The sequence below is a fragment of the Octodon degus genome, unplaced genomic scaffold (assembly GCF_000260255.1).
Source record: "Octodon degus isolate 3935 unplaced genomic scaffold, OctDeg1.0 scaffold00135, whole genome shotgun sequence".
NCBI classification, from domain to species: Eukaryota; Metazoa; Chordata; class Mammalia; order Rodentia; family Octodontidae; genus Octodon; species Octodon degus.
In genome coordinates this window covers 5,542,137-5,556,025 of record NW_004524711.1, presented here as the reverse complement: position 1 = coordinate 5,556,025, position 13,889 = coordinate 5,542,137, and the positions used below count along the sequence as shown (strand labels likewise).

General features: G+C 45.8%; 1 protein-coding gene across 1 annotated transcript in view; it reads right to left on the bottom strand.

Moving 5' to 3' along the window:
• Cxcr1 (C-X-C motif chemokine receptor 1) overlaps positions 1 to 11,860 on the bottom strand; it is a 16,282-nt gene extending 4,422 nt beyond the window's left edge. The window contains exon 1 of the mRNA XM_004641364.2: positions 11,771 to 11,860. The gene's annotated coding sequence lies outside the window, so the exon portion shown is untranslated. The remainder of the gene's footprint in view (positions 1 to 11,770) is intronic.
• Positions 11,861 to 13,889: the final 2,029 nt, after the last annotated feature.

The window sequence follows — 13,889 nt, the reverse complement described above, 5'->3', positions numbered from 1 at the left end:
AAAAAAAAAAAACCTTCCAAAATCAAGGGCTGGGGTTATAACTCAGTGGTACAGCACTTACCTGGCAAGCACAAGCTTCCAAGTTTGATTCCTAGTACCCCCCAAAAAAAAGTTAAAAAGAAAGAAAAACAAAAATCAATGAGAAATAAAAAGTAATCGATATGGAAAGGATTTGGCCTTTTATATCTCATGCCTCAGAAGGAGTCTATAGTAGGAGGACTTGAAGGTTGGCTGAGGCATAGGCAGAGGACTCATCTCTTCTATATTTGGCAAGCAGGCACATAGATTTTACTCAAATTTTAGGCTTGTTTGGGGTGGCTTGGAGAAAATTTGGAGGAAAATCAACTTTCCTCTTTTGCACTATCACTGCTGATTATTGATCTCCTCGAATGGCTCTGGAGCTGGGGCCTGAGCCAGTCCTAGAGTCCTGCTAGAGGGCAGAGAGAGCTGGAGGCCCGGGACATTGGTGGCAGAAGAGCTGCGGGCTGTTACTGCTGCTCCCATCTGAAGTGAAGGATGACTTTTGTGGAACCAACCTGAGACCCCCCAGCAGCTAACCGCTGTGCCCTGGCTTCTTTCCTCCAGCCCCGAAACCACTTCTCCATTATAACCCAAACCCTGCTGTGCTGTAGGAGGCTCAGGCCTCTCACCTTCACTGTGAGCTGCTAGATGGCAGGGCCCTGCTTTGGTGCAGCTATGGGGCACCTGCAGAGGACAATTAGGGCTCAGCCAGTGGCTGGGGAAGAAATGATGTGAGATGTAGCTCATGAGCTTGGATCACCAGCCCCACCCGGAGTGTCCGTCCTGATAAGCCCACAGAGTATGACTGAAAGCTCCACTTTTGTACATCGAGGCTGGTCTGGCTGGCAGTGCTCCTGCCCAGCCTCTTCTGCCGTTTGAAGTCAACACTGACCACAGGGTTGTAAATCCTGCCCCTGCCACAAACGCCGGATGTGTATGCCACTGGTGCCTGCAACTGGGCCACTCTCGGGCACGGAGTCCAAGCTAAGGCATGCTCTCCTCCTGGGTTCTTATCACATTTCTACATCTGTAGAGGTAGGAAGAATAAGGAGACAATTGTCCTGGGGCTACCCATCCTCCATGACTTTTGCTGATCTTTGATGGAAATCTGCTGCCTTGATTAGAAAGGACCAGGAAATGGGGTAGTCCCAGAAGGGAAGAGGCATCCCTTCATTTGTCATCAAAGAGAAAAGGAAGCTCCAAGGCCAGAAAACAATGACTGCGGACACAGGAAAAAAGAAACAGTGAGGTCTAGACTACAAATACAGATAAGTCCATGCACAGTGTTAGGAGCAAGCAGAGGCCACGGGGAAAGCAGTTTGGCCACAAGGGGGCAGCAGTCCCCAGACAGTGAGCCACCTGCGTACTACTCATTGGGAAAGATGACGGGCAAGCGCAGTCAGGTCCGAAAACCAGTTTTTTACATTTTTCTTTCTGAATAGTTCCCTTCTGCTTTTCCTAACCTCTTGGTCAAATTAGTTCATAACCTCCCCTCCAGCAACAAATCACACGGACTCGGGAAAGGTCTTGTCTGTTCTACCCTGGAGCCCAGGAGTAAGGAGAAAGCAGCCCATTTGGATGAGCACCGGGGTGACAACAGGGAGGCTGGATCTGGAGGACAAGGGCAGAAGAGCATCTGTGGTAGGAACGAACATGTCACTGGAGAAAGCGGGGAGATAGAATAGACTGCTCCCGTTGGAAAGGCTCCAGCCGTCAGCACCCCCACCCCCCAAACGCACCTTCTGCACTTTATTCTCACAACTGCTCCTCTAACTCCGAGCTGTTGTGTTCCTCGTTCCCCGAGCTAAGAGAACACCCCGTGCTGACTGTGACAGGTGCTGCGCGGATGCAGTCATCTGGCAAAGTGCGGGGGCACTTTGTGGGGTGCTGTTCTCGCCGCTCTGGTTCCCCCCTAGGTGGCTTCCATCGGATCAGCGCCATATGCAGTAAATGCACCTTCCGTGGCCCTGTGTCAGCTGCGAGGCCCACGTAAGCATCCCCTTGCATCCCTCCTGAAGAGTCCACTTGGCTCTGCAGATCACAGTGGAGGAAAGGGAGGTAGAAAAGGGTTTGTCCCCTCTCCCTATGGCATCCTCATCACCACAGCGACAGCTTCAGAGGGGGCATATGCAATCTAAGGCAAGTCAAGCAGAGCAAAGGTCGGGATGTCAGTTCAGTACCTGCAAAAAAGCCTATTTATTATCTTGTGGCATCTGGCCACCATTCTGCCACCAGGAATGGCAACACCAGTGCAAAGGTGAACAGCAACAAATGCAGAGGGCAGAGCCTAGAGAATGAGAGAAGCAGCCAAGTCCTGACCAAATCGTGCCCAGCCTCTCTCTGTACTTTAAAATGACACAAACCAGTAAATTCTCTTTATTACCAAGACTAGTTCAAGCTGAGTTGAACCTGCAGCCAATATGACTTCCCACTGAAAGCTCTAGAAACCAGAAGTCATAGCAGATGAGAAGGGAAGGGGTTGGTGAGTCAGACATGGCTGCTGCCTCTTTGTGGCTGGGGGTAACTGTGACGAGAGGATAGAGCACAAGTTGGCAGAGGGCAATCCTCCCAGTCCTGATAGCCGAGCTCCAGGGGAAGATAGAGAAGAACCTTTAACAGTTGGCCCTTGAGGATCCAATTGAGAGATTCCCTTCCCGAAGAGATTCAGAAATGTTCACAGAGGACCCAGAAATCTCTCTTGGGAGCCAGATAGGCTGTGATTCAAACGCCAGCTGTACTTGATTAGTCTTTTTTTTTTATTAGTCTTGATGTTAATTACCCCAATTTGATCAGTACATATTGTACACAAGTGTGTATTAAAATATCGCACCCGGCAGCATCAATGAGCACAATCATTATGGGAGGATTGAAAAGACCTCATGTTTAAAGAGAGAGAAATGTTGACTAATCTGATCTCCCTCACGCACCACACTGTATACATTCATTCAATTATGACACGTTACCCAACGAATGTGCGCTCCTAAGATGAAAAATAAAGCAGGGCCTTATTCACTGAATCACCATAAGAATCAGTGAGCTAATACATGTTAAGATCTTCACAGATACTAAATGTTCAGTCACTTTTAACTCTCTTATACAAACCTCCTCCCAATGGGCTGGTGGGGAAATAAGTGCCCAGAATATTTTAAAATGCAGATTCTTTAAATCTGCAGTTCCACTGCATGTGAGGAGAGGAGGCAAAGGAAGAAGGGAGAAGGGGAGAGGAGGAGGAAGGGAAGGAACGGGTAAAAGTTTATCACAGTTGATTGTAACAATAAAACAGCAATCATTTCAATGTTCTTCAAAAGCATTTATAGTGTCCTTGTAACACAGGTTAGCTGGTGGGTGTGATAGCACACACTTATAAGCTTAGCATCTGGGAGGCTGAGGCTGGCACACTGCTGCGAGTGTGAAGTGAGCCTGGGCTACAAAGTGAGTCCAGGGCCAGTTGGAAAGATGTAGCGAGACTGTCTCAAAAAAGCTAAAGGGAAAAATTCACATGAATGAGAGCATGTGATACTTCCTTAGTTTCATCCAATGTGTCACCTATGACAGGATTTCGTTCCTCTTGTGGCAGTGGAATTCTTTGGTATATATGTACCACATTTACCCATTCATCTATTGATGGATACTTAGATTGTTTCCATTTTGGGGGTATTGTGAATAGTGCTGTGATGAATGTGGGCATGCAGACATCCCTCGGACAGGGATTTCATTTCCTTTGAATACATATACCCAGTAGTGGAATTGCAGGATCACACGATAGTTTCATTTTTAATTTTGGGGAAAATCTCTATGCTGCTTCGCATAATGACTGCACTAATTTACCTTCCTGCCGACAGTGTACGAAGGTTCCCTTTTCTCTGCATCCTCAATAACACACATTATGTCTCATCTTTTTGCTAACAGTTGTTCTAACTGGAGTGAAGTAATAGCTCATTGTGGTTTTGATTTGCATTTCTAAAACCATTGGTGATATGGAGCACCTTTTTCATATGCCTATCTGCCATTTGTATGCTTTCTTTTAAGAAATGTCTATTTAGGTGTATTGTCCATTTTCAACTGGGCTATTCAGGATTTTTTTTTTTTAATTGCAGATTTAGTCTAGATATCAGTCCTGTCTCATTTACTCTTCTCTCATTGCTGGAACAAAATACCCGAACCCAAAATTAAAGAAGGAAGGTTTATTTAGCTCAGAGTTTGTGGAGCTTTCAGTCCATGCTCAGCTGGCTCCAGGGAAGGGTCGCACAAGGCAGAGGGCAGCAGTTCATGGTGGGGGGAAAACAGCAAAACAGCAAGAGCATAGGGAGGAGCAGTGGCCGTGAGCGAGCCTCGGGCCCTGCCTTATTCTGCATTAAGGCTCGCCACCTCAGAGCAAGTGCAGCACTCACACCCATAATCCCAGCATTGGATCATGAATTAATCACAAACTCTAGATGTCCACCCCATGACTCTGTGAGGCTTTGGAAGGACATCTCTACACAAACCATAACAAATCCCTTGCTACATATAATTTGCAAATATTTTCTCCCAAGAGGTAGGTGGCCTCTTCCATCACTGCAAATTTCATTTGATGTAATCCCATTTGTCTATTTTTCCTTTGTTTCCTGTGCTTCAGGAGTCATATTCTAATAATTCTTGCCCATTCTAAAGTGTTTCCACTATAGGTGCCACATGCCTGTAATCCCAGCACTCTGGAGGCTAAGGCAGAAGGATCCTTGCAAGTTTGAGAACAGCCTGGGCTAAAAAGTGAGCTCAAGGTCAGCCGGAACTGCATAGTGAGACTCTGTCTCAAAAAAGACAAAATAAGGGCTGGCCAAATAGCTCAGCAGATTAAAGCACCTGCAAGCAGGTGTAGGGGCTGGGGGTTCAACCCCCAGGCCTGCTGTGCCAGCCCCACCCCCAGGGCATGCTGAAACAGCAATCAAGACTGGGCGTGGTGGCACACACCTGTAATCCCAGCTCTTGGGAGGCTGTAAACATGCAGATCACTATGAGTCTGATCTAGTAGTGAGACCCTGAACACCCTATAGACCCTTCCCTAAAATATAAAAGAAAAACACAAAATAATAATAATATGTTTCCGCTATATTTTCTATTTCTTTCACAATTTCAGGTCTTACATTTATGTCTTTAGTGCACTTTGAGTTGAATTTTTTAGCTGATGAGAAATAGGAGTCTAGCTTCATTCTTCTCAGCTGGATATCCAATTTTCCCTGCATCCTTTATCAAAGACTGTCCTTTCCCCAGTCAGTGTTCTTAGCACCTTTATCAAAGATCAGCTGGCTACAGACACATGGATATACTTCCAGACTCTATTCTGTTCCACTGGTCCACATCTCTGTTTTTACTCCAATATCATCTTGGTTTTTGTACTATAGCCTTGAAGTATTTTGAAGTCATTAGTGTACTGTTCCTGGCTTTGTTCTTTTTGCTCATGGTTGCTTTGGCTATTCGGTTTTTTTTTGCGTCCCATATTAAGTTCAGGATTTTTTTTCTACTTCTGTAAAGAATGTCAGGCTGGGGACATAGCCTGGTGGTCTAAGCACCTGCCTGGTAAGCCCAAGGATCTAAGTTCAATCCCCAGTATTGAATGCCATGCCAGTGCTGACCCCCCGGGCATGCTGTGGTGCCCCAAAACTGGGTGTGGTAGTGCACGCTTGTAATCCCAGTGCTGAGGAGGCTGAGACAGGAGGATTACTATAAGACCCTGTATCAACTTTTTTTAAAAAATTTAAAAAGAATATCATTGATATTTTCATTGGGATTTCATTTAACTCATACATTGCAGTATGGGCATTTTAACAACATTGATTCTTCCATGAACATGAAATATCTTTTCAAATATGTGTATTAACACTCTGCCCCAACTCCCAAAAAACTCATGCACATCCCTTTATGTAAAAATGCTTTTAGTCCATCTCTAAGAGTTGTCAAAGTCCTAACAGTTTCAGCATTGCTGAAAAATCCAAGTGCAAAGTCTCCTCTGACATTTAAAGCAAACTCTTAGCTGTAAGCCTTTGTGAAAATCAAAAGAAAGTTAAACACTGCTGACATGCAAAGGTATATGGTAGGGGCTGGTGGGATGGCTCAGTGGTCTAAAGCACCTACTTAGAACAAGCTTAGCAAAACACAGGGACCGTGGTTCAATCCCCCAGCACCACATGCTAGCCAGCCCCGCCCCCTGGTGGGCTGAGCTAGCCACACACACACACACACACACACACACACACACACACAAATAAATAAAATTTAAAAAAAAAAAAAAGGTATATGGTAAACATTTCTGTTCCAAAACTAAGAAATAGGGCGATAGAAAAGAATGGTCCTAAAGCAAGACAGAAATCTAGAAGGGAATACACTGAATCCCGAAGTTCCAAGTCCAGCACTGGGCAATCCCCAGTGAAATATGAACGTCCCACTGCATGGGCAGCTCCGCCTACAGCACCACTGATGGCTACAGCGGTCATCTTGGGCTGGCTTTGCTCACTGCTTGCAGCTTGTCTCAGATGACCCGTGCTCTTGGCTTCTCCAGCTTCCACTGCACTTCCAGCTTCATGTTCACAGCTTCACATGCTGTCCCCCCCTGGCCCACTGGCCCTCTTCTGAAATCTAGGTAGAGTTCTCCATACCCCGCCACCCTTCCATTGTGCATGTGCCCAAAACCAGTGCATGAATGATGACAGTGGTGCCACCAGTGGAGCAGTAGCTGAGTCCTTTTACGTCTTCCTGGTGGTTGCAGAGGCCCCAAGTGCCTGCATCGTTCAGCACAGCAGAGTGAATCTCCGAGAATCAGTTCCCATGCCCAGCTGCAGTCCTTCTGCAGCACGATGCCTTGGGGCTCTTTTCTCCAAGCAAAGTCTCCCTTTTCCACTTTTGAGTCTGAAAAGGGTGAGGTCAGTTTTTCAAGGCATCCTTTGTATTGCCCAAATCTAAAGTACTTTGCTTCTTTTTAATGCTATTTTTATAGGACCAACCAAATAGCTCATGGATTAAAGATCCTGCTTAGACACACACAGCACTGTGCTGACCCCGCCCCTGGGGCACGCTGAGATGGCGAATGAGACTGGGCATGGTGGCGCGTGCCTGTAATGTTATTTTTAAATAACTGTCATCGTTTTGAGTTTTCCAAGGGGAACAATACAATATAGGACATATTTTATAAGGTTATTTTATAATGAATCACCCAAAGAATTATACACAAAGAGTACAGGAAATCTGCCCTCACACTAAAGACCCAAGGCTCTAGCTGAGGGCTTGTAGATGAAGACACCTAGAGCTCATAACAATGCCTCCCACGAGTCCAACTGGAGGCCTAGCGCCCATGACAATGTCTCACACAGGCATGTTTCACAGACCTGCTCTGGGAAGGTCTCAAGGTCAGTGGTGGAAGCTAGGAAGTCTGCATGACCTCCAGCGGGATGAAGGATCTGTGCCAGCAGGCTGAGGAATCTGAACTGGAGCCAGGAAAGTGACACTCACAAAGTAAGAACCAGAGCTTTACCAAAAAGTACCACATCCATCCTCAGTGACAGTGAGGTCCTGAGCTCCTCCAGCAGTGAGGTCAGCCAAGTTCCCATCAAGAAAGCCAGTGTGACAAGCTTCTCCAGGAAACTGAGCTGTGTATGATCTCCCCTCCAGAGCCAGGAAGAGATGCTCCAAGTGAGGACCAGAGCTCCCCCACGGTGAACTGTAGCCATTCTGAGCAACAACAAGGCCTCGAGCTCCTTTGATGATGAGAACAGCTAAGTCCATCAGGAAAGCTAGAACAAGTTTCTCCAAGAGGACCACAGCTCCCTACAGCCTCCCTAAAAGCTTCCAGCAGCTTCTAAACAGCTCCCAAACAGCTTTTAATAGCTTCCTATGGCCTCTTTTCTTTCCCATTTATGCCTCTTACACTGCTGGCAACAATCCTCAGGTGGACCACCCACATCCAGTACCATGCTAGCTTAGTCCAGCTGGGAATTAAAGTTGACCACTAGCTGGCAATCCACCACAGTAACCAAGCTGTCCTCCGCTGTACCTTTAATGGCCCCAACTGACAGAGACCACTACAAAATGGCTCTAAGCAGGATTTAAAATTAATCAATTGGCTTTCTATATTACTTGTGTCTTTGTCCCAAGCCTAAGTGATTTGCTCAAAGAACAGTGGCTGATGTGCAGTAGGCATAACTTTCCATGCTAACAATCACAGATGAGGCCTGTATTGGTCTGTGACACTTCAGAGGGCAAAATGAAGCTACAGCTAAGGATACCTGGCTCTGGCACCAATTCTTAAGATAAAGACTGCGGCTCTATCCCTTTGGCTCCTGCTGTAAAAGCAACCTTAGAGGTAGGACAATCCTCTTAATTGGCAAAATTTACTGCTTGGAGAAGTCTTTGATCTAAAATTCCCAAGGTCTTGCTCAGTTTCCTGCCTTTGCTGCAGCTATCCCTTTTCTTTGTTTGAAAAACCCATTAAATGCAAATGACCCAGAAGACTTGAGGTCTTAGCTTCCAGAGAGTTTTGACCTTCCTGGACTCCCCCAAAGTCAGATTACTTTTTTAAAATTTAAGCCTTTACCATAGCACATTTTAGGAGGTCAGGGGCCTGATCAGTCAGTCCCTGCTACTCAAGTTTACTGGGGGTTTCCTTTTGGGTCAAACTCAAAACTTCTAAAATAATTCAGCTGTGCTACTTGCTCTTGATTCTTAACCTAGATCTGGCTAAAATCCCCCAACAGAACCTAAACCACTGCCTGAATGTCTGGATGCCTTGAAAGTTCAGCTGTTGAGTTCGTCTGCTACCCTTTACTTCAATCTCTCCAAAGTCATAGGACATGACAGAAATGAAAATTGTTCTGCCAACGCATAACACACATGGCCTGGAATTCAACTGCAAGTGTAGTCTTTCTAGCTCCCAACCAAACCTCCTGAACTTGGTCTTTACCAGCTGCATTTCTATCAACATTCTGGTCTTCTGAGCTCTGGCCAGAATCTCACATCAAGCTCATCTCACAACATTCCAGGGCTGCTTCTCCAGCTAGCACCTCCCAATCTTTAAAAAGTCCACCTACAAAATAGGTGCACAGCACTGTGAACCACATGTGCAGGTAGCACGGCAGCAGCACCCCCATTCCTGGTATAAAAATCTGTCTTAATTACATTCTTGTTCCTGGAACATAATACCTGACACCTAGAACCCTAAAGAGTAAATGTCTCCTTTGGCTCACAGTTTGTAGAACTTTGGGTCCATAGTTGGCTGGCTCCAAGCTGGGGCAGCATGGTGGGTGGGCCTGAAGGAGAAGAAAGAACTCATGGCCCAATGGTGGGAAGGAGAGTTCAAGGGATGGAGGAGAGAGGGAGACAGTGCTTCTGGGTCACACTCAGTGGCCCACCTCCTCCAACCAGCCTTCACCTCCCAGCATCACATTTAGCTACAAACTCAGCAGTGGACTAAGCCACTACCGAGTGTCACACCCCCATGATACAGTCACTCCCAAAGTCTCCTATAAGTGTGTGAAACTTGAAGCAGATATCTACATATAAGCTATAACAGTTTGCCAATGTTGAATAATGCTTGATTTTTTGCAGTAAATTTAATTTCACAGCCTTTCGCCACAGCAGCTATTGAAGAACAGTAGCCATAGACCTATGCTATCCCATGGCCATGGGCCTTAACAAGGGCCACAAAGTGACTAAGAATGTGAACAAACCAAGGCACAGCAGCCATCGCGGACACTTCACCAAACACACCAAGTTCACGCGGGACATGATCCAGGAGGTGTGCGGCTTCACCCCCTATGAGCTGCGCTCCCTGGAGCTGCTCAAAGTCTCCAAGGACAAATGCACCCTCAAGTTCATCAAGAAAAGGGTGGGGACGCACATCTGCATCAAGAGAAAGCATGAGGAACTTAGCGAGATGCTGGCTGCCATGAGGAAGGCAGCTGCCAAGGACTGAGCCCCTCTGAAATAAAGATTTGCAGAAAGCTCTAAAATAAATAAATTTAATATCACAAAAACAAGTGAATCTGATAAGAGCTAAAGCCCTGAAATGCCCTTCAAGGCCTCACTCTGCCTCTCCCCCAATGCTACTTCATTACTCACTGTATTTGTTTACTAGGGCTGCCATGAAAAAGCACCACAAACTGAGCAGTTGAAACAGTACAAACTTACTGTCCCACAGTTCTAGAGCCAGGAAGTCCAAGATCAAGGAGTCAGAGAGCTGTTCTTTTCAAGAAATATGTGGAACAATCTGACCTATCCCGTGCACCTCCCCAGCTCCTGGAGACTTGTGGATAATTGCTAAAACCTCTTGATCTACCACAGCAGCACCCAATCTCTGCACACATCTTTGCATTGGGTTCTCCCTGCATGTATGTCTGTGTCAAAATTTCCCCCTAGTATCCTGGGAATTAGGATTTCAGCATACGACTTTGGGATAAGGGGACACAGTTCAAACCAGAACACCCTCTAATAGAATCCTCCCACTTGGCCCCTCAGCACTGCTCCTGCCTTGGGGCGTTGAGTCATCAGTTCTCTCTTCTTGAAATCTCTTCCTCCAGAACCCTACAAACAACTCACCCACCTCCCCACATGCCTGCGGCCTGCTCCTTCTCCCTCCCCCAGGCCACCCTGTCCTCTTGTTTGTTCTCTTGCCTCCCCCAGCCTTCCTGGTGTCCTTTATCAGACTTTCAGGGCTCTTTGCCCATCTCCTAACCGCCTAAGTGCTTTGCTTTTTTATCATATAGTCCCTTATTTATTGCCTCCTTCTCCCTCCTCTAGAGACTATAAGCATCAGGAAGACCAGGATCCTTATCTATCTGACCTCTGTACTCTAAGTAGTACTTAGGAGAAGAGCTTGCCAAGTAGAGCTGCAATATCATTTGTTGCACAGAGAAATTCAAAAAAAGAAAGAATGTGGGAATTATACGGTCCTCACCACTCTGGGAGGCTGAGGCAAGAGGATTGCAAGTGTGAGCCCCACCTGGGCAATTTAGAAAGACCCTGCCTCAAAAGAAAATAAAGGTGAAGGGGATTGAGCGCAGCATGAAGATACTGGGTCAACTCTACAACAAAAGATAGATCTATGTCTGGTACCTGCAAGACTCAACAGTGACTTGCCGTCTATTTCTGTCACCTCCAGCCACTGCAACAATAGCCCACAAGACTATAAGCGGTGATTTAGCAATGCAGGATCTCTTCTGGCAACACCTGGGATCAAGCAAGGCAAAAGGAATTTAGTCCTGCAATCGGGGCTGTGGTGTGAAGACCAGTCCAGGAGAGGGTGGATTGTCTTCCAAGCAAATTCAATAATTGGCAAGGTCAAGTGAAGTGATATTGAGGGGCATCCCTCTACCCCACAGGAGCTCCCAGGAGAATGAACTGGGCTAGCCACCCTCATCTAGAATCTAACACCTCAGCTTTCTCATCCATCCCTTCTCCCCAGAGTCCTCCCAGAGAAGGGTTTAGCCATTGCCAGGGAATGAGAGATCTAAGTTCCTGAAGTTATCACAGGAGTTAAGCATTTACCAGTTCTGTCTCTGGGACCAATCACCATTTCCTGCCCACAGACCCTTCCTCCTGGTCCTCAACCTCTTTGAAATTTCAAATACAGAAATACGGACCCAGCCAGCAAAGGTCTTAGAGAAAGCAAGTTCCAAAGAAGTGAAACTTTTAGCTTCTTGGTCCTTTGGCTCAGGCCACAATACAATATATCATAGACTGGGAGCTCAGGGGAGGTAATTCAAAACAGAAAATGATTTCTCACAGTTCTGGAGCCCAGAGCGCTAAGACCAGCAGTGGCCGAGTTCCCGCACAGGCACCTTCCTGGCTTGCAGACCGCTGTCGTCCTGGTGTGTCCCCAAGTAAAGGACTGGAGAGCTCTGGTTTGTTCCTCTTCTTATAAGGATGCTGATCCCATCTCACAAGGCCCCACCCTCATGAGCTCATCTACACCTAATAGCTTCTAAAAGGCATCACTTCCAAACAGGATGGGGTGGCTCCTACCTACAGTCCCAGCACTCAGGAAGGGGAGAAAGTTAGATGCAATTTGAGGCCAGCCTCTGCTACATACAGACTCTGTCTCAAAAAACAAAAACAAAACAAAAGGTGCCGCCTCCAGACATTATCACAGACACATTTGGAATATCTAGGGCTTCAGTAGAGGAATTAATCTGTGGAAGAGGCAGCGCATCAGCACATCATAAGCACCATGTCATACTTTGACTTGAACAACTTCTTTCTCTGGTAATGCTCGCCCATATTTGAAAGGAAAGCCATCGGCAAATTCTAACAGTTGTCTCTGTCTTTGATGCAGGCTTATTTATTTCTCTTACATCAAGCCAACTGCATTGAGCTGTACCCTACGTAGCCCAACCAGCATAGCCAACATGCTGTCTGACAGCCCCAGCTGCCAAAGTGGTATCCATGGCTGCAATAAAAATAAAGCACACAAATGGTCCTGAGGGTGGAGGGGCTGGAGATGGAAGCTGGGCAGATGGAGACAGGTGGGAAGAACAGTCATCGTTAATAGCTCTTAATATTTTTTGCGACACAGGAAAGAGGTCCCATGTACATCGTAAATGTAAAAAAAAAAAAAAAAAAACACTTTTTAAAATGTTTTATTAGTACATGTTTGCAGTACCTAACGATCACATTCATCCTGGGGGTTGGTTTGTGTATACAATACAGCCTAGTTCTTTTCATGTCCTCTCCCCCTCTCTCCCTTCCCACCTGCATTTTCTCCCTCCTCTTACCCTCTGTCCTCCTTTCACTTTGTGTTCTATTATCTATTTTTTACTTTGTTCTTTGTTTTTGCTTTCTCATATAAAAGACACCATGCAATTTTAAGCATTTGACCAGGTGTGTGCCACCATACTTGGTTTTGATGATCAGCACAGCATGTGGAACTGGGGATCGAACCCAGGTCCTTGCACTTGCCAGGCAGGTGCTTAGATAACTGAGCAATCTCCCTAGCCCAAGTTTATCCTTCTTTATGGCGTCCAAAGCAAAAGGCCATTAGTGAAATGCAAATTAAAACAACACTAGAGATTCCATCTAGTAGTGGCCCACTGTGTATAAATACATTTTGTTTATCCATTCAAGGTAGTGCTCCACTGTGTATAAATACAGCTTCTTTATCCATTCAACTATGTTAGACATATAGGCCACTCCAAGAAGTAGCTATAAACATGGGTATGTATTTATGACTGTATTCTGATGTCTCTAACTCTTTACAGAAGACATATAAAAGGAAATAGCTGAGTCAAATGGAATTTCTTATTCTGGTTTTTTGAGGCAGCTCCATACTGGTTTCCTCAGTGGTTGTGCTACTTTACAATCATTCTAAGAATGAACAATGGTCCATTTTTCCCCTGTAGCCTCACCAAATTTTATTATTCTTTGATTTCTTGCTGACAGATATTCTTTCTGGAATAAGATGGAATCTCTAGTGTTTTTTTTTTAATTTTATTTATTTATGTGTGTGTGTGTGTGTGTGTGTGTGTGTGTGTGTGTGTGTTTATGTGGCCAGCTCAGCCCACCAGGGGGCGGGGCTGGCTGGCATGTGGTACTGGGGGATTGAACCACAGTCCCTGTGCTTTGCTAAGCTTGTTCTAAGTAGGTGCTTTAGACCACTGAGCCATCTCACCAGCCCTCTAGTGTTGTTTTAATTTGCATTTCACTAATGGCCAGAGATGTCAAACATGTTCTCATGTATTTATTTGCATTTGTATCTCTTCTTCAGAGAAGTGTCTGCTTTGGTTGCTGAGTTTTGATTGGACCTTTTGCTTTGGATGTCTAATATTTTTAGTTATTTATATATTCTAGATATTAGTCCTTTGTGGAATAGCTGGCGAGAATTTGCTTCTCTGGCTCTCACTCTGGCT